Source organism: Eptatretus burgeri, chromosome 4 (genome assembly GCF_056783735.1).
Source record: "Eptatretus burgeri isolate ZD-2024b chromosome 4, Ebu_testis_v1, whole genome shotgun sequence".
Lineage (NCBI taxonomy): Eukaryota > Metazoa > Chordata > Myxini > Myxiniformes > Myxinidae > Eptatretus > Eptatretus burgeri.
The window spans coordinates 110242911-110265295 of record NC_140964.1 but is presented as its reverse complement, the minus strand read 5'-3'; the positions used below and the strand labels follow the sequence as shown (position 1 = coordinate 110265295).

The 22385-nt window shown below is 40.2% G+C and overlaps 1 protein-coding gene across 4 annotated transcripts in view; it reads right to left on the bottom strand.

Moving 5' to 3' along the window:
• LOC147028894 (neuropilin-2-like) overlaps positions 1 to 22385 on the bottom strand; it is a 110660-nt gene that overhangs the window by 34786 nt on the left and 53489 nt on the right. The gene's annotated exons all lie outside the window — the stretch shown is intronic.

Below are 22385 nucleotides of genomic sequence, written 5' to 3'. Positions count from 1 at the left end.
CCTGTGGTATCCAAAGCCATCTTGACTCATGGCTCGCAGATGTCCTCTACTGTCGCAGTCAACGTGTGGCCCTTAATGGAATTCTCTCATCCCCTCTTCCTGTCCAGGCTTGAGTTCCTCAAGGCAGTGTCCTGGGCCTTGTTCATTTTCTGGCTTCCATCAATGATCTCTCTGACTCTAGAAAATCCTCTTTATCTCTTTGCTGATGACTCCACCCTCTGCCGAACCATCTGCCAACCATCAGATCGGCAAGCAGCAACCTCTTCACTGTCTGCAGATCTTGAGGAAATCACAAGCTGGTCCAACATGTGGAACCGTGTTTGTGACCTTAGGTGACCTGTACAGGCAAGCTCTGTGGCTTGTGTTCTCCTCTCCCCCCAGGCCCCCCCCCCCAGATGTCTTTCAACTCTGACAAATCTCACACTCTCAGTGTCTCACCGAAAGGACTGTCTGGAAACCCTCCCTGACACTCCCCCCCCCGCCCCCCACCGATGTACTTTCCTCTTGGAGAAGTCCTTTCATTCAAAATTCTGGGTCTCACTATCTGCCATGATCTTTCCTGGGAAAGCCACATTTCCAAGCTTGCCTCCAGAATGAGTCGACAAACTGGGCATCCTCCCTTGTGCAAAGTCCTTCCTTGGCACACCTGAGCTGCTGACCATATCAGGTCAGGTATGGGAGCATGCACCAGAGCAGTGCGTCGCTTCATCCACTTTCCGCCGGAACTCCAGGGGCCTCTGTCTGGCCATCCTCCAGGCAGTTGTCTGGCCCATCACAATCTCTTTGAAATGCCAATCAGTTTGCTACAACCACGAGGCACGTGGTCGGCCCATTGACCTCCTCCACTCACGAGGCTCCCTCGCTGAGAGAATCTGGTGAGCAGGATCAGCGTCAGGAAAACGAGCCACATGTCCATACAGCCGCAGCTGACGTTCACGGACTATGCAGGTAAGAAATCTCATTTGAGTCTCTCTCAGCAACCGCTCGTTGGACACAAAGTCCGACCAGTGAAAGCCAAGGATTCTCCGAAGAGACCTGGTACCAAAGGAATGAAGTCTCCATATCAGATCCCTGGTCAGAGTCCAAGTCTCACATCTATAGAGCAATACTGGAAGCACCAAGGACCTGAAGACTCAGACTTTCGTCCTCCCGGACAGGAACCGACAGCACCACAACCCCATGATCTCGTGAATCCATGACTCCCCAGGCCCGACACAGATGTCTGCTGACCTCTGGCTCACAGCCAGCAAATACATGAATATCACTGCCAAGGGAAGTGAATCGCTCCATGGCCTCAACATCCTCACCACAAACAGGTACAGACAGGATAGCAACATCCAAGATGTCATTGAAAGCCTGGATCTTAGTTTTGACCCAAGAAACCCATAATCCCAGCGGCTCCGACTCCTCATTCAGCACCTCGAGGGCCCCCAAAAGGATATCTAAAGTCTCCGCAAAGATGACTGCATCATCTGTGAAATCAAGGTCAGAGATCTTAATATTCCCAAATGATGCACAGCAGCTTGATCTCTCCAACATCCTCCCCAGAATCCAGTCCATACAAGTGAAAAAAGTGTGGGGGGCCAGTACACACCCCTGATGAACTCCAGTAACAACTGGAAATAAGTCAGAGATGGTACCACCACATCTCACAGCACTCAGTACCAGAGTATAGTTCAGACATCATATCAATCAGTTTTGGTGGCACCCCACGAAGACCAAGAATCCTACAGAGGGCATCCCGATTCACTGAATGAAAGGCTTTACAGAGATCACCCGAGGCTGCAAGCAGCCCCTGCCGAAACTCTTGTCTGTGTTCGGTGAGGGCCCGAAGAGCAAGGATACGGTCAATCGTTGCCCTATTTGATGTAAAGTCTGACTGCTCTGGACGCTGGTGCTCAAGCAGATGGTGGCGAACCCTGTCAAGAATTATCCTAGCAAAGACCTTGCCCAGCACTAAGAGCAGTGTCATCCCTCGATAGTTGTTGCAGTCTTGGCGATCACCCTTTCCTTTCCAGAGAGTGATAACAAGGCCCCTCTTCCAGTCATTTGGGTTGATGCCTGTGTTCCAGGCAGAGCACAGAACTGCATGCAACGACATGAGTGCAGCATTTCCACCAGCCTTAAGAAGTTCAGCATGGATGCCACAGATCCCTGGAGCTTTACCCCATTTCAACCGGGTCACCGCAGCCTGTGTTTCCACAAACGAAGGTGGACCACAGTTGATTGGAGGGTCAGCAATAGCGATTGTAACACCCCTGACATCCAACTCGACAACTGTTGGATCAGCCTGGTACAACCGCTCAAAGTAACCGGCCCAGCGGGCCTTCACTTCAGACTCCTCTGTCAAGAACACACCAACCTCTGCTCCAACTGCAGTACACCGAGGGATGGGCTTGGACGAACGCAATGTGCTTATTCTGCTGTAAGCAGGAGGAGAATCATTTTACCAAAAGTGAATCTCTACCCCCTCACAGATTCCTCACACATGGGCCACCTTGTCCACCATTGGTGCACGTACAGTTTTCCACCTCAGCTCCCTGAACAACTCAGCTCTGCCATTCAGCCTGGCCCTGCGACTCTGGGAAATGGTATCCAGTGTCCCTTGAGAGACAAAATTATTTTTCACCCTGTGGTGAGATCCAAAACATCCATCGGCAACATCAAGGATGGTGGTCTTGAAGGCATTCCACAACTCTTCAGGATCCCCCAAAGAACCAGCCCCCCCCCAAATCACTACTCCGCCTGTCCGCAAACTCCTCAGCTACCCTCTCATCCTTGAGCTTGCCAACATCCAGCCGAGGCTGGGATGGTACCATTCTCCTGGATTTAAGCTGCAACTTGAGAGTTGCTACAACAAGCCTGTGCTCAGTCTTGAGGAACTGAGCACTCCGGTAGACCTGCAGTTCTGGATCATCCTCCAGCGACCATCAACGAGCACTTGGTCAATCTCCTTTGCCACACTGCCAGCATTTGAATACCAAGTCCAGCGATGAGTATGTGGGGGCTGAAACCATGAACCAGCCACCCTAAGTCCATGACTTCTTGCAAAGTTAAGGAGCGTTGTGCTATGAGTGTTCACAGTTCCAGACCCATGGGGACCAACACATGTCTCATAACCATCCCCATCAGTTCCAGTCAATGCATTGAAATCCCCCAAGACTGGAAGAGTATCTCGCCTGGGGCACTGATCAACCACAGACTCAAGTGTGGCGTAGAATGCATCCTTCATGGTGAGATCACTCGCCTCAGTCGGAACATACACAGAGACCAGGGAAATGACACCCAAGGAGTGACGAATCCTTAATCTCATAATACGCTCGTTGACCGGTGTTACCTCTATTATCATTGGAGTCAGCTTAATGGACACAGCTACAGCAACTCCTTGGGTATGGTAACCATCAGAGCAACGAGACCAATATAGGTGTAACCACCCACCATTATCTCGCCACCATCCGGTCTCCGAACCTCAGAGAGAGCTGCAATACTGAAGTCCAAACGCTTGAGCTCAGATGATAACAGAGACAGGTGATTATGGATAGGACATTCCAGGCACCCACCTGAAGGGGCCGACTCAGTTTAACCCAAGGAGATTGCCGTCTGGTGGACGCAACATCAGCACCACCCCGACACACTCTCCCGCAATCTGACCGCAATCATCCCCTCTTTCATGAATGTTACCCAGGTGGTTTCCCTCCTACCATCAAAGATTGGGGGTGCCGAAGGCTTTGCCCCAATCCCGTCATCCGGCGAGCTGCCCTGTGAAAGGAAGCTGCACATGAGGTACTCCCACGGAGTGGGTTTTCAGATTTTTCTTATGCTATTGGAATGTTTTGCGGAATGAAGGGATTTACGGTGGCCAGAGTGCAAATCCTGCCACCAACCTCCTCATAAAAAGTAACCAAACTGCAGGAGGACGTCCGCAGACACAGTTGGGCACTAGATATGGATGGCCGTTGGCTCACAAAGAGCTCCTCCGCCCTTTGACAGGTTTTGTTCTTCATCCTGCTGGGTGTCCATATCATACACCCTCCAAACCAGGAAACTTGGTGGGGGAGATGGTTTAGTCACTGACAACCCGACCATGGAACAGGTTAGTACAGGTTAGTATCATAAGATATCAAATCAATATACATCATATCACACAATAAACAAAATCAAGCGATATCAAACTTAATCATGTGATATCACATGACAACAAACTATATCTCATGATAACAAACTAAATCACATGATAAAATAAATCACAAGATATCACATAATATCAAAGTAAATCACACGATGTCACACAACCACAAACTTTATCACAAGATAAACTAAATCACACGATATCACATGATAACAAACTATATCGCACAATATCAAACTAAATCACGTGATAAACTAAATCATGCGAGATCATATGATGTCAAACTAAATAATGTCATAAACTAAATCACGCGATGTCACGCGACAGCAAACTATATCACGAAATAACAAACAAAATCACGCGATAACAAATGAAATCACGCGTTATCACAAAATATCAAACTAAATCACACGATAAATGAAATCACGCGATGTCACACGACAACAAACGATATCACAAAATAACAAACTAAATCACGCGATGTCACACGACAACCAACTATATCACAAAATAACAAACTAAATCACGCGATGTCATACGACAACAAACTATATCACATGATAAACTAAATTACGATATCAAATTAAATCAGCGATATCACATGACAACAAACTATATCACAAAATAACAAACTAAATCACGCGATGTCACACGAGAACAAACTAGATCAAATGACAACAAACTATATCACAAAATAACAAACTAAATCACGCGATGTCACATGACAACAAACTATATCACAAAATAACAAACTAAATCACGCGATGTCACACGACAACAAACTAGATCACATGATAACAAAATATATCACAAAATAACAAACTAAATCACGCAATGTCACATGACAACAAACTATATCACAAAATAACAAACTAAATCACGCGATGTCACACGACAAACTATATCACATGATAAACTAAATTACGATATCAAACTAAATCAGGTGATATCACATGACAACAAACTATATCACAAAATAACAAACTAAATCATGCGATGTCACACGACAACAAACTATATCACATGACAACAAACTATATCACAAAATAACAAACTAAATCATGCGATGTCACACGACAACAAACTATATCAGATGACAACAAACTAGATCACATGACAACAAACTATATCACAAAATAACAAACTAAATCACGCGATGTCACATGACAACAAACTATATCACAAAATAACAAACTGAATCACGCGATGTCACACGACAACAAACTATATCACAAAATAACAAACTAAATCACGCGATGTCACACAACAACAATCTATATCACATGACAACAAACTATATCACAAAATAACAAAGTAAATCACATGATGTCGCATGACAACAAACTATATCACAAAATAACAAACTAAATCACGCGATATCACACGACAACAAACGATATCACATGACAACAAACTATATCACATGACAACAAACTATATCACAAAATAACAAACTAAATCACGTGATGTCAGACGACAAAAAACTATATCACATGACAACAAACTATATCACAAAATAACAAACAAAATCACGCGATGTCACACGACAACAAACTATATCACATGATAAACTAAATTACAATATCAAACTAAATCAGGCGATATCACATGACAACAAACTATATCACAAAATAACAAAATAAATCACGCAATGTCACATGACAACAAACTATATCACAAAATAACAAAATAAATCACGCGATGTCACACGACAACAAACTATATCACAAAATAACAAAAGTAAATCACACGATGTCACATGACAACAAACTATATCACATGATAAACTAAATTACGACACCAAACGAAATCAGGCAATATCACATGACAACAAACTATATCACGAAATATCAAACGAAATCACGTGATAAACTAAATCATGCGAGATCATATGATGTCAAACTAAATAATGTCATAAACTAAATCACGCGATGTCACACGACAGCAAACTATATCACGAAATAAAAAACTAAATCACGCGATAACAAATGAAATCACGCGTTATCACAAAATATCAAACTAAATCCCACGATAAATGAAATCACGTGATGTCACACGACAACAAACTATATCACATGACAACAAACTATATCACAAAATAACAAACTAAATCACGCGATGTCACACGACAACAAACTATATCACAAAATAACAAACTAAATCACGCGATGTCACACGACAACAAACTATATCACATGACAACAAACTATATCACAAAATAAAGTAAATCACGCGATGTCTCATGACAACAAACTATATCACAAAATAAACTAAATCACGCGATATCACACGACAACAAACTATATCACATGACAACAAACTATATCACAAAATAACAAACTAAATCAGCGATGTCACACGACAACAAACTATATCACATGACATCAAACTATATCACAAAATAACAAACTAAATCACGCGATGTCACACGACAACAAACTATATCACAAAATAAAGTAAATCACGCGATGTCACATGACAACAAACTATATCACATGATAAACTAAATTACGACATCAAACTAAATCACGTGATAAACTAAATCATGCGAGATCATATGATGTCAAACTAAATAATGTCATAAACTAAATCACGCGATGTCACACGACAGCAAACTATATCAAGAAATAACAAACAAAATCACGTGATAACAAATGAAATCACGCGTTATCACAAAATATCAAACTAAATCACACGATAAATGAAATCACGCGATGTCACACGACAACAAACTGTATCACAAAATAACAAACTAAATCACGCAATGTCACATGACAACAAACTATATCACATGATAAACTAAATTACGATATCAAACTAAATCAGGCGATATCACATGACAACAAACTATATCACATGGCAACAAACAAAATCACATGATAACACACTATATAAAACTAAATCACATGATATCATCAGACAACAAACTATATCACACGATATCAAATGAAATCATGCGATATCACAAAATATCAAACTAAATCACACGATAAATGAAATCACGCGATGTCACACGACAACAAACTATATCACAAAATAACAAACTAAATCACGCGATGTCACACGACAACCAACTATATCACAAAATAACAAACTAAATCACGCGATGTCACATGACAACAAACTATATCACACGATATCAAACTAAATCACGTGATATCACATGACAACTAGCTATATCACGTGATAAATTAAATCACGTGATAACACATAACAGTCTCTGCGGAATTTTATTGAAAGAGCATCTGAGTGTGATGGAGGGCAGCGTGGGGCTGTGAGGTTAGATGGAGATGTGGGATTGTGTATTCCTCCGTGCCAGACCACGGTAGAGTGAGGGACCAATGCCACAATCGGCACATTTTACCACAGTAAACATCGATTAAGTAAAACAGCGATGTGGAAACCTGTGCAGCATATGATAACAAAATAAACTGCCTTTCATCTGACAATGCAGAGAAACACATCTTTCTCAAAACGAATCTGGGCTTTGTGGACTTTAAATATTAAAACTCCAAACATGGCATTTTCCTCATTACCTCTGCCCTTGAAAGTGAAGGAGGTTATGCTTTCAACCTTTTCTGTCTGTTACTTGCAAAATCGAAGATTTTTCAAGAATATTGATCAGTCAATATTGTTATTGGGTCGCCGAAATAGGTGACCCTTATTATCAGTAATTCTGTCTGTTTGTTTGGATGTTTGTTGGCTGCTCTTTGAGCACTCGCATTCTGGCCATTTCCATCTGTCTGTCTGTCCGTGAAACTTTGGTCAAGCCTAGGGGCTAAACCACTCAACCGATTCCAATGAAATTTGGTTGGTGGGACCAATATTTCTGGGAATCATGTGCTTTCGAATCTGGGAACCCGGGCCCTAGCAATGGCGTAGCAATGGCCCTTTAAAGTGGTCAAAAAATCGAAAAAAAATCAAAAATAAATCAAAAAATCGAAGCTTAGAGTTCTGTGCACAATCTATCTAGCTCCATTCATGCCAATTTGCAGCCCCAACAAAACATATTTGGAGGAGATAGGATTTGGGCGAGTACATGTCAAACATTTCAGAAATGGTTAATTGCGAATATCTCTCTGAGAAAGAGTCTGATTTTGATGAAACTTGGGTGAAATGTGTACAATGTGGCTCGCATGTACACAAAAATGAATGGTTGCTATGCACACCTCCGTTGCTTAGCAACAGCTAAAATACTTTATCGTACATCGTACTTATTGTGGACTGTACAAAAAATCAATACCTCCGAAACTGGACCTCCGTGGGACCTGTTTTTTTTGTGCCAAAGAAAATGTCTTACAGCATCATATAAAAAAAATAAAATCTTTTGCGAATAGATAAATGGAATTACCAGGGCTGCCATTTGTTAGAGTCTCTTTGGAAACATGCCTGAAATTTCACAAGGCGGGTTTCTGGGCACAAACTAAGAGGGCTGTGATAATCATATTTATTGTGCTAAATTGATTGATTATGTGCATGAATATCGGCTTGTCGTGTCAGCCAGCTTTCCATCCAGAGCGAGCAGCCATGTTGCCTACCGGCTTGTTTGGATGTTTGTTCGTTTGTCATCAGCATAATTGGTAGTAAACATGGGCGGATTTTGACCAAACTCGGGTGGTAGGTACATCTTATGACCGAGTGCTTTAGAAATTGTGATGGTTGCTAGGGACGCTTTGGTTCCCTAGCAACAACCGAAAAACCTTCAAAATCGGTACCGTTCACGCAAAATCAATTCCGAAAGCCATTATCCCACGTAGGGTTATGAAATTTGGCATGAATGATCTACAGGTGAGGCTCTATCAAATATATTCTGGTTTTTGTGATATATGGAATACTTTACCCGTAGCGCCCCCTACAATTAGGGTATGCGTGAAAATTGAAGGCCCCTAGCGACCAGGTGAGTGCATCGATACGAATGAAACTTTACAGGTTCATGGTACTCAATGAGTACTACAACTTTGCCTCAGGACATATTGACCGATTTCGCTTGGGTCAGGGGTCAAAGGTCAATTAGTGCAAAAATCGATAATATGGGAGAGCTGGAGGTGCCTTCGCGCTAAATGCTACTCCTCCTAGGGTTATGGTCGGATGGTCATGAAAATTCACACTAATCGTCTGGAATACATTGTGCACAAACGATAAAGCCAGATTTTCGATTTAGATCTTTGTTCACCCACAGCACCCCCTCGAACTTTGGGGATTTCTGATTTCAAACCGCATTTTCGGTACTTTCATTCAAATGGATACCGACTAGTTATCAGTAGATGGAACTGGATGAAATTTGATATGCATAATCTTAAGGTGATTCCCTATCCACTATATGACATCCATTTTGCTCTATATCTTATAGTTTCCATGCTCGGCGACCCATCGCCGCCTACCGGCTTGTTCTGTCTGTTTGTCTGTCTGTTTATCACCTAAATGTCACAATTCCAAAACGATCGTCATGAAACTTTACCATGTTGTAGAGGTAGCCTGAACTGAAAGGCATATTGACTTTGAGGTCAAAGGTCAAAGGTCATCTTGAGATAGAATTTCTAAAATCGTCATATTGAATCCGATTGACTTGAAATTTGAACAGGATGTGCATATTGCGTCACTGAATTGGGAAAACTTCAATTTTTGAGATCAAAATGTCAAAGGTCAACTCAAGGTCAAACTTCTAAAATCATCAATTTCAATCTAAAAATAATCTATTTTCATGTGATTGACCTGAGCTTTGATTAAGATTGTCAATTTTAATCCGAATGAAATGGACAATTTGATGTATTCATAGCAACCTTTGGAGAGCCTCTTCCCACTCCTCAGATCTTGACAAAATCACAAACTTGTCAAACACAGTTTTGCTCACGTATTGTATCCATATTGTCCACCCTTTGCATTCTCCCTTACCTGCACCCCTTGTTTGGCCGTCCCCATTTACTTTCTCCCTCCGCCCTGCTGTTGGTGTTTCTCCTTTCCCCTGCTGTTCCTTTTGTTATATTGCGTCCTGATTTGTTCTGTGTAACTGCTCTTCCACAAGCCAAGACCATGTTAAAAATTTTTTTTTTTTTAACAATGCCCCAACATTCGTGACATTTTTTCAGAAACGCATTCCCCGTGAATAGCGGGGTCCAACAGTATGTATAGTACTGTGCAAAACTCTTAGGTCACCACATTTTTTTCCACTAATTTGTAATTTCTCTGTTGCAAATAATATAGTATAACATTGTATGTGTATGTATATATATATATATATATATATATATATATATATATATATATATATATATATATATATATATATATATCTTCTTCTTCTTCTTCTTCTTCTTCTTTCGGCTGCTCCCGATAGGGGTCGCCACAGCGGATCATCCGTATGATCCGCATAGTGATTTGGCACATGTTTTACGCCGGATGCCCTTCCTGACGCAACCCTGGTCGCGTCTTACGACACAGGGATATGGTATACCTATTTTAACCAGGGTATACACCGGCCCAGTATACTGGTACTCATTTCGCCGACCTCGGAAGGATGACAGGCTGAGTCAACCCCCTGGTGTATTAATTCAGTGGACCAACGGGGCTTGAACTCAGGACCTTTTGGATCCCAAGCCACTGCCCTAACCACTGCGCCAACACCAGGCTTTTATATATATATATATGTATGTATATATATATATATATATATATATATATATATATATATATATATACATATATATATATATATACATATATATATATATATATGTATATATATATATATATGTATATATATATATATATGTATATATATATATATATGTATATATATATATATATATATGTATATATGTATATATATATATATATATATGTATATATATATATATATATATATATATATGTATATATATATATATATATATATATATATATATATATATATATATATATATATATATGTATGTATATATATATATATATATATATATATATATATATATATATATATATATATATATATATATATGTATGTATATATATATATATATGTATATATATGTATATATATATATATGTATATATATATATATATATATATATATATATATATATATAGTATAGTATGATCCATCCATCCATCCATTGGGACCATACTCTGTGCAGAGCGTTGGTGCTGCCTAAGCAGTCTCCTTGGCTATTGGATACAATCCTTGACAAGTTTCCACTCCAACACAGGATAACAACAAGCTGGCACTCATTTTGCTGACTTCCGAAGGATGATAGGCAGAGTCAACCACACCTGGTATTAATTCAACAGAAAAGTTGGATTTGAACTCAGGATCTTCGGATCCCAAGCCAACCACCCTAACCATTAAGCCAACACCAGGCATATAGTATAATATTATACCATAATATTGCAGATAATATACACCATGCCTAATATATCAAACTTGATGAGACTCAAAATAATAGTTTGACACCCAGACAGCAATTGCCAGAGAGAAATAGCACGCAAGTCAGATATTTACAGATGTGGCATTCATGTAATAATACAGATGCACAATGATACCCGAGAAGATAAATCTTGAAAACAGATTGAAAAGCTAAATGAATCACTCATGGAGTGAGGAAGTTGTCGAAGTTGTTTGAAAATTTATTATAACTTCATTGCAGTCACACGGATACAGCACAAGAAACAGCATTTACAGTTCAGTCAGTTGCCATCATGAACAACATTCGAATGTGGAATGTGATGTCAATGGTTTAAGTCAAAAACTCCATCATCACCTCCACCTCCTCCGCATAAAAACAAGCAAAATTCTTACTGAAAACGCAAAATTGACACACCTGCGTGATGGTAACGTCATAATGGATTGGTACGATGTGGAGGGCCTTTCATTGTTAATAAAACTGGCCTGCACCGCAAAATAATACATCACGTTTGCAGAATAGTGCCATTGGCGCCTGAGCGCGATAGACGAATTTTCGGTGTCAGGCGAACTATTGAACCGGAACAGTCACAGCGAAGGCCTGGATATCTCATGAAAGAGTAATATCTGAACTACATTCTCACCTAGTTTGAGCCACATATCACAAAAATTGATGGAGATACGCGCTTTCAAAAATGGCCAAATTATGACATTTTTGCTGATGGGATCCAGAATACAAACCGGAAGTTGATCAAATTACGTCAGCTAATGGCCAATTGTATGTTTTACATTCCCTAAAAGTTTGAGCGAAAAATATAAAACTTTCGAATTTTAAGAATTTTTTTGTCATGTAAATGGGCTTTTCAATGCAAATTTCAACCATTTAGTGACATCACAATCTGGATCCGATCCGGTTGAAACATGGCAGGGTGAAAGATATTATGACCCTACATAAGCACATTAAATATCTAAGCAATTGAACAAGAAATAGCGGAGAAATTATTTTTTGAAATTTCGTCCCATGTAAATGATTGGGATTTTTTGAAACTTTGTGAATTTTTCGTGACGTCATCATTTGATCCAGGTTCACCCAAATTTATAGGTTCAGTCCTTGGGTGATTATCTTTCATGTAAAAATGTTTCGTGGACATATACACAAGGACCGCTGAGAAAATCAATGCACAGACAGACAAACACACACACAAACAAACAAACAAACTCAACTGTACAAAGTGACAGAAGTTGTCTTCGACAACTTAATAAACTCAGCAAAACAGATGGGCAATAATTAAAGACAAGGTCCTAAATAAATACAAACAAAAACCAAGTGTTGGACTGACACAAGAATTGGGATGAACATCACAGGTTCAAGTGGACTCATCCATTGTCAGAATGGGCAAGTTGCTGTCAGAAAGCCCTTTCTGCATAAAGGTGACAAATCCAAGAGACTGAAATAATCTCAAGAACATCAAATATGGGATGCTAATCAGTAAGGAAAGGTACTTTGTAGTGACAAGTCAAAGTATGTACTTTTTGGAACAAAGAGAAGGCAGGCAGTATGTCAGAAGGATCCATCCATCCATTGGGACCATACTCTGTGCAGAGCATCAGTGCTGCCCAAGCAATCCTCCTGGCTATATTGAACAATCCTGGATGGGTCGCCACTCCAACACAGGATACTTGAATGGCTCAATCATCCCAGCAAGCTGGTACTCATTTTACTGACCTCAGGAGGATGACAGGCTGAATCAACACCACCTGGTATTAATTCAATGGCCAAGTGGGATTAGAACTCAGGACCTTAGGATCCCAAGCCCACCACCCTAACCATTAAACCAACACCAAGCTTGTCAGAAGAATGGTTTTGTGAGAGAAGTATATGTGTCTACAGCCTACCATGAAGCATGGTGGAGGCTTTGTTCAGGTTTGTGAATGCATTTCTGCTGCTAGAGTTTGTGATTTGGTGAGAATCGAAGGAACAATAAATGCTGACAAGTACAAACACATCCTGATCCATCATGGTATCTCATCAGGAAGGAGGCGAATTGCCAACAAATATGTTTTACAGCACAACAATGACCCCAAGCACACTGCAAATGTCATCAAAACATATTTACAAAGAGTCAGGAACTCAACTATTAGAATGGCCCCTCAAAGTCCTGACCTTAACATCATAGAAGTCGTCTGAAATTACTTGGACAGGAAAACAAAAACAGAAAAAAAAAATCAAGACGAATCATGGGAAACATTGCAGAATGCATGGAACAACCTCCCAATGGAATTTATCCAGAAATTGCAGGAAAAAATTCGAAAACCCCATTCATCTACTGGTTTGCATGAAAAAGGTGCTCACACCAAATATTGAAACCAGAACGGCGCTCGGTTGAGCGCATACCTCCTCCAGGCTGAACAGTTTACATTTTATATCCCACTGAGAGGCCAAATCTGCATCCGCACCTCAATCCTTATCGATTCAGCTTGGTTTTGAAGAATCACTGAAAAAATAAAAAATATTCTCGTAACCGGATCCAGATTCGGATCGTCACGAAAATCGAATCAATTCGTCCTCCTCACAAACCCAATCTCTCCACCACCACAATCATCCGAATCCATCCATGACAATTTTAGATATCATGCAAGATATCATTTTTAGCCCAATCACTCAATGATGAAGAATCACTTTAAAAAAATTCAGATCTCGATCCAGATTTGAATCTTCACCAAAATTGAATCAATTCTTCCATGTCACACACCCAACCTGGCCACCAACTTTCGTCCCAATCCATCCATAACCTTTTGAGATATTGTGCTATATATATATATATATATATATATATATATATATATATATATATATATATATATATATATATATATATATATATATATATACACATATACACATATATATATATATACATATATATATATATATATATATACACACATATATATATATATATATATATATACACACATATATATATATATATACACATATACATATATATATATATATATATATATACATATATATATATATATACATATATATATATATATATACATATATATATACACATATACATACATATACATATATATATATACACATATACATACATATATATATATATATATATATATATATATATATATATATATATATATATACATATGCATATATATTTTGGCCTCATCTCTCAATAGTGAAGACTCACTTAAAAAGGTCTCAGATCTGGATCCGGATTTGGATCTTCATCAAAATCTAAGCAATTCCTCCTTGTCACACACTCAACCTTTCCACCAAATTTTGTCCCAATCTGTCAACAACCTTTTGAGTTACCCTGTTCACAGACAAACAAACAGACAGAAGTAATTACATTAATATTATGAAATACAATTCATTTTTAGCTCACCTGGACTTCAGTCAGGTGAGCTTATGCAATCAGCAGTGTCCGGAGGAGAGTGAGTCACTCAGTCAGTCCGTAAACACTTCAGCCATTATCGCTTGACCTAAACACATAATTTTGATGAAATATGGCCACAAGCTCAATATCTGATGCCCATTGAAGGTTTATTGACCACATCCAAATTGATGCTCATTAAAGGGGTCTGGGGGGGGGGGGGGATTGACCATCCCCCCCCCAAAATAATCGGTATTTGCTTTCTTCTACAAAAAACGATTTTGATGAAACTTGACCACAACCTTCATCACCCATAATGTACTAAAGTGTATTGATGGCATCAAAATCGGTACTCATTAAGGGGTTTACAGAGGCGGGGGTGGGGGTTGAACCCCCCAAAATAGATTAGCTCACTTCTCCGAAACGACACACAATTTTGATGAAACTTGACCACAACCTTCATCACCCATAATGTACTAAAGTTTATTGACCGCATCAAAATCTGCACTCATTAAGGGGTCTATGGGGGTGGGAGATGGGGTTTGAACCCCACCAAAATAGATTAGCTCACTTCTCCAAAACTACACACACAATTTTGATGAAACTTGACCACAACCTTCATCACCAGTAATGTACTAAAGTGTATCGATTGCATCAAAATCTGCACTCATTCAGGGGTCTATGGGGTTGGGGATGAAGGTTGAACCCCTTAAAGTAGATTAGCTCTCTTCTCCAAAACTATACACACAATTTCGATGAAACTTGACCATAACATTCATCACCCATGATGTACCGAATTTGTTCACCGCAGAAAGAAAATCAGGGTCTAATGGGGTCTCTGTAGGTGGTTTGAGTGACTGTTGCTCCTGATCCAGGTGAGTTTCAGGACACCCGGTCCTATTTTTGTTTCTTTTTATAAAACATGGAATTTATAACACCTTTTCTGTGTCAAAATATGCCAATGTGACAATAAAAATATTTACTTTTAAGGTGGCCGAAGACTTTTGCTCATTATTGCATACAATTATGATAATTATCATGTTTGCAGGTAGAAAAGGATCCTCTGAAAAGTTATCTAACAGGAACATAGACGCTTGTAATAACATTTAGCTTTGTAGTTTTTGTTATTCCAATTTAGAATGACCATGGATGAGATACCATACCTTTGGTTTCTGTAATTTTAGCCCCTTTTAACTTGTTTTCTCATCCTTTGGTGTGGCTAACAGCTCTTGCATTACATTTGTTTTGGGTGATAATAAATACCAGAAATGTCAGAAGAACAAAGTACATCGGCTCAACCCGAACCTGCTGTGGACAGAACAAAAACGTTTTGCATTTTACAAGTTGGAATTCACTAAAACGAAAAAGGAAAAACATTCATCGATGAAACATGGCAGGAAACTAAGAAAATTGCAAACATTAGGTTAATGAGAATAAAGGTGCCTCGACCTTTACCATGACACTCCTCCACTTCCCACTGTCCTCAGCCAAATTTCCATCTCTCCAACCACCCCACCTTATGGATACCCTCCTCACACAATCTTCCCATCTCAACCACAACCCACCTCTTTTCCTCCTACTTTGCTCCCTCATCCTATCCACTTTCTTTGCCATTCTCTCTTCCTCCATCCACACCAAGTGTCCAGCCCACTTCAACTGGAATTTTACTAATTTCCCCATCAAGCTCATCTGCACACCAATCTCCTCCCTCAGTTCATCCATCCTCCTTCTTATCCATCTTCACTCCCACAATCCTCCTGGCGCAGCTGTTCTCGCAGACCTGCAACCTCTGTTGTTGTCTCTTTGTCAGTCCCACCGTTTCGAGATCGTAAATGTAGGTCGGCGTCACACACGACACCAAAACTTTCTTTTCAATTTTCTTGATGTCATTACTTGTAAAGATCCAAAAAAATTTGAAAAGCTGCCACAAACCGATGAAGAAAGCTTTGGATATAATTTCAGTTGTAAAAAAAAATTCACAGGGATTCCGAAAACGAGCGCGCTGAAAAGGAAGCCCAGTTCGGTGTCCACAATGAGGTGTTTTATGCTCACAACTTGAAAGTTCTACAATAAACCTTTCTTCGTCTGGAATTTTTCCAAGAACAGACATCTCTTTGTGTACTCCTTCAAAAAAAAAAATGTGCCCTGTGGTTTTCGCAGCCAGTCACCAAAATTAGCCAGGTGGATGCTTGGGTATTTTTCTCATCTGCTGAATATTGATTATACTTATCCTAGGGTTCGGCGAACGCTGGAAAACAGACGTCTCAGCCGAAGATGAATTGACAAAGCATTTGCGAGGGATCCAGTTGATTTAATTATAGAGTAGACAAACAATGCAGATCCAAAATTCTAATTGACTGAAATAGTTGCATTCAGTCAGAATGTCTGCAAAAAGATTATGGATGATAACTCGAGCAATTTGAGTGCAATTGTAGGGCACATGCTAAATGTGGCAGGGATGAAAGAACAAGAACATGTTGCTCAGGAGGTAAAGCCGTACAGGATCAAGAGAGATAATTTTGACAGGCAGAAGCGAATCTCCGGTATTCAGTCAACTGTGAATCCTGTTGATGAAGCTGCAAGGAGTATTGCATATCCACAGGTCGATCTGTGTCATCAGAGGTCAGCAATGATGGACTGAACTTCCACGGAATTGGCCAGAAATGGTGCAATGAGTTTACCAATGGACATTTTGAGGCCAACAATCGCTTTGAAAAAACAATACCAGCGAAGACTAGAAGGGCACTCGGTAGAGCGCATACCTCCGCCAGGTAATGCCTGATCCAGGAGAACATATCGGGCCCAATAAATGTTTGAGATATCATGCTATATATGTCGTTTTTGGCCCCATATCTCAATGGTGAAGAATCACCTTAGAAATTTAAAAATTCTCATATCCGGATCTGGTTTCGGATCTTCACCAAAATCTTATCAGTTCGTCCTTGTCACACACCCAACCTGTCCACAAAATCTCATCAGAATCTGTCCAAACTTTTAGAGATATCCTACACACAAACGTACAGACAGACAGACAGGCAAATATACAGACGGGGGTGAAAACATAACTTCCTTCCACCTTCAATGGCGGAGGTAAAAATTAAGAACTCTACTCTGATGCAATACTGGTCATCTTAAAAGGTAAACATATGAAAATCAAAGACGTCAAGGGAACATGGATGATCTGCTTGGCAGATGACTCTTTCTTCCTGCATCATTGGCCATTGACTTCTCAAAGGTGTTCAGTTACACCCTAACACCTGTGTCATTGTCACTGGCACATATTGATGAATCACCCAATAAAACGATATGTCAAAACTCGTGAAAAAGCTTAATTGAGAACCAAGTTGTCAGTGCACCACCTGATGTGATTGACGTCGTTGATACAATCGTTTTCAGGCAGACACTAGAAAATCTCCGAAGTATGTTTGGTGGCATTGCCCTGGTGATCCTCACAAAATTGTGCAGCTTGGCTCCCCTGGTAAACCTTTCGTGTGATACCTACAACAGCCCATCAATAAAGGATGTTGGTAGATCAGTCGTGGGCATACTGATTCAGAATTTGTGAAAACAGGAACAGAGCAAAACTGCCCGCAAAACCTTAAGGAAATTCAAGACCTCTCTGTTGATATTTTGGTAAAAGAATGGCAGAGTGACAGTTATGTGAAAATGCGACAGAAGAAGCAGCTTTTAATGGGGTTGGAGCAAGAATGCGACCGTTTCGACGTAAAAAGGAGGGATCTGTGAAGAGGTGTGCCATTCCTGACATAGCACGTCAACACGAATAAGCAAACACACATTGTCTGACATATTAGACATATTTGTGATTCACAAATGAATTAAAATGCTGATATTATTGTAATTATAATCTGACGCTGATGTCATTATCATATTGCTGTGTCATATTAACAACATTGCTTCAAACATTTGAATGGATTTGGGATCCAGCATAAGCAACACTCAGGATTATTTCCATATTTCTGTTTTTGTGTTGGGTGTCTGGATCCGAAACTATGTTCTGCTCTTCGAGCCGTACGTGCTTTTTCAAGGTGTGATTACACTGCATGTTTTGCATGAAAAGGAAAAAAAACATGTCCCCTGGAATTGATGAAGATAAACAAAGCCAACATCAATGACTTTGCAAAGCTTAGTGACTTCCCTTCCCTTCATATGCAGCCTTTTTGGCTGCTGGTTGCATCATTGGTTCGGGGCACAGCTATGCCACTGATGCAGTGCCCCTATTACCAGCACACTGGTGCTCATTTCACCAACCTCAGAAGGATGACAGGTTCAGTCAACCACCCAGTGTTAATTCAGTGGCCAACAGGGCTCGAACTCAGGACCCTAGGATCCCAAGCCACCACCCTAACCACAAAGCCAACGCCAGGCTTATAGCTTGGTGACTCATGTTGTGTTATCACCAGATATTATCTCCAGTATGGAAAAAAAAATTTGTGCCCTCTATTAAAAACTGCAGTTGTTAAGTGTGAATGACGCTCTGCTTGTACTGTTATGTCAAATGGCTTCACCCATAATCACGGAGCGCCACCTTGACAGGATTAAGCAAAGCGACCCAGGCTTACTCCCACCTTGCAGGTCAGTTCTTGTTGAAAAGATCATGCATGCAAACTATCGGCTTCCATTTCTGAAAATGCCCACAATTGTGCTCCAGCCATATACAACCCGAGGGAGAATGGCTGGAAGCTTCAGGAAGGTCGTGACCAGATTTCATTGTTTGAAAGGGGATTTGATCCTACACCACATTTGTCAAAACCCGAAGAAGAGGAACCAACATACAGGTCTTCATCAGATGATTGAGTGGGACTTTGATGAATCCAACATTGTTTCATTGAACTGATCAATATAAATTTATCTGAACCGATAGTGTTGATTAAATGAGAAATATGGACATTAACAATAAGTACAGGTAATAATCAATTTAAAAACCTTCTATCACCATAACTATTGTGCATGAAAACATTTATACAGTACCGTGGAACCCCGACATTCGTGGATTCAACATTCGCGGACCCCGCGTGTTCGTGCTTTATAAAATGTGACCTGCTTCCACAACCGTGGTTCTTGTGCTTCATGTATTCACATTTTTCTTGTTTGTTTGTTTTTGTTAACACTTCAGGACTGATCTCCTCTATCCACCTCCGCTGATATCAATTCAGCCTGGGAATTCTTCCACAGAAACCTGCTCTCTCTCATTCACAGATTCATCCCACCTCATCTTCAATTATCTGACTCGTACTCCCACTCTTGGTACTCTGAATCCTGCGGTGAAGCAGTGGCTTTAAAGCAACTTGCAATCTCCTTCTGGAAGGCAACCTCAGATCATTGCGCAAAGCCCACGACAAATGTGTGTCTACTCTCAGGAGAGACAGAAACCAACATCTGTCCAATCTCAAGAATGAGCTTTCAAACTTGTCTCCCTCCTCTAAAACCTGGTGGCACCTTGTCAAGTCCATCTCTTGTGTATGCTTCCCTTCCCTCACAAATCCTCCCATCTACTTTCTTACCAATCCTCTTGAACAGGTTCAGTCACTCAAACCTTTAGGTCTCACTCTCATCCATGATCTCCCTTGGCCACATTTCAAAGTTGGCCTCCAAAGCCAGAAGCTGATAAGGCATCCTTCATTGTGCAAAGTCCTTCCATTGCACACCTGAACTCCTATCCACCTACAAGGCTTTCATCTGCAATTTGATGGAGAACTGCTCTCTCCTCTAGGCTGGCTCCCCTGCCTCACATCTTGTTCAGCTTGATGCCGTGGGAACAAAGGCTTTCAAGATCATTGGAATCTTTCGCAATGAAGCTGAATCTCGGAGCCTATCACTTCGCCATCACCCTCAGTCTTCCTCCGCCTCATTTCTGAACTTGCACCCTCTGCCCTTTCAGTGATTTGCCCTCCTCAGGTATTTGCAGAATGCATGTGGTCCACCACCAACCCCCACCGAGTGAAACTGCTTCAATCCAGAACCGCTGCTCACCTCCACTCATTTGTTCTTCTTTCCCCCCCCCCCCACCTGTGGAACTACCTTCCATACTCCCTGCAATCTCATTCTTCCCTCCAAGTCTTCAAGACAGCTGTTCACCACCATCTCAAGTCATCCCCCATCCAAAATCAAGATCTTTTCTGCACCTGTTAAACCACCCCCAACCTTCCCAAAATTTTGCATACTGTCCACCCTTTGCATACTCCACTACCTCTCATCGTTACCTGCATCCCTCGTTCGTCCAGCTCCGTCTACTTCATCCCTCTGCCCTGCTGTTAGTGATTCCCCTTTTTTCCTGCTGTTCCTTTTGTTATGTTGCATCTTAGGTCATCCATGAGCCTAGACCATGTAATTAAAAAAAACAAAAAACCTATCCCCCTTTTTTCCATTGAAACAATGCCCCGATATTCACGGCATTTTTCAGAAAAGTATTCCCCGCAAATATCGGGGTCTTAGTATAGATTAAAAGTATTATTCACTCGACGTTGTACTCTATTTTTCATCCAAAAATATGCCTATGGTGTGTGAAAAGTGGGAAAGATGCCGATTTCTTTTGATTTCGACTCCTTTCGGTGTGTTCCAATTTTCACCCAAAATGTGAAGAGGACATAACTTTGATTGCATGCTGTAGGTTTCTAGTTGAGATGATGCCCATAAGAAATCACTTTTTGTAAACTCCATTGATAGCCCCATTCCAAAATGTCATCAAACCCAATGGCCTGAGCCACAAAATGAAAAACTCACATACCTCCAATCTAGCTCGATTGGCTGGCGCCAATGAAAATGTCTTCCCATTCAAAGGTCGATTCTCTTTCAGGAATCAAACCGATTGTATCAAGATATTTATGTTCTGTATGCAGAATGAAAATTAATATAAAAAGGGTCCACAGTCTCCACGGGACTACACCGAATGTAACCAGACACCCACGATCCTGAATGATCTCAAACAAGAAAATGAGGCCATTTGGTCCATCGTCGCCGTGCTGCACTCGCGAGTTAATTTTTTGCTACAACTTTAAAAAATGCTTTTGATGTTTTACTGAAGTATAAATAATCATATCCTGATCGGGTGACCAAACTTGTGTGTGTGTGTGTGTGTGTGTGTGTGTGTGTGTGTGTGTGTGTGTGTGTGTGTGTGTGTGTGTGTGTGTGTGTGTGTGTGTGTGTGTGTGTGTGTGTGTGTATATATATATATATATATATATATATATATATATATATATATATATATATATATATATATATATATATATATATATATATATATATATATATGAACGAGACAGTTTAAAATTATTAATTTTAGTTCCTGATGCATTTCCAATCCCCGAGCCCAAACTTCCCTGAAACTGTGTGCACCGCAGTATTTTAACATGCGGAAGGACAACATCACAATAAAACTTTAAATTAATAACAAGGAACCCATTACCCATCAATAAGATATTTAAATTATCA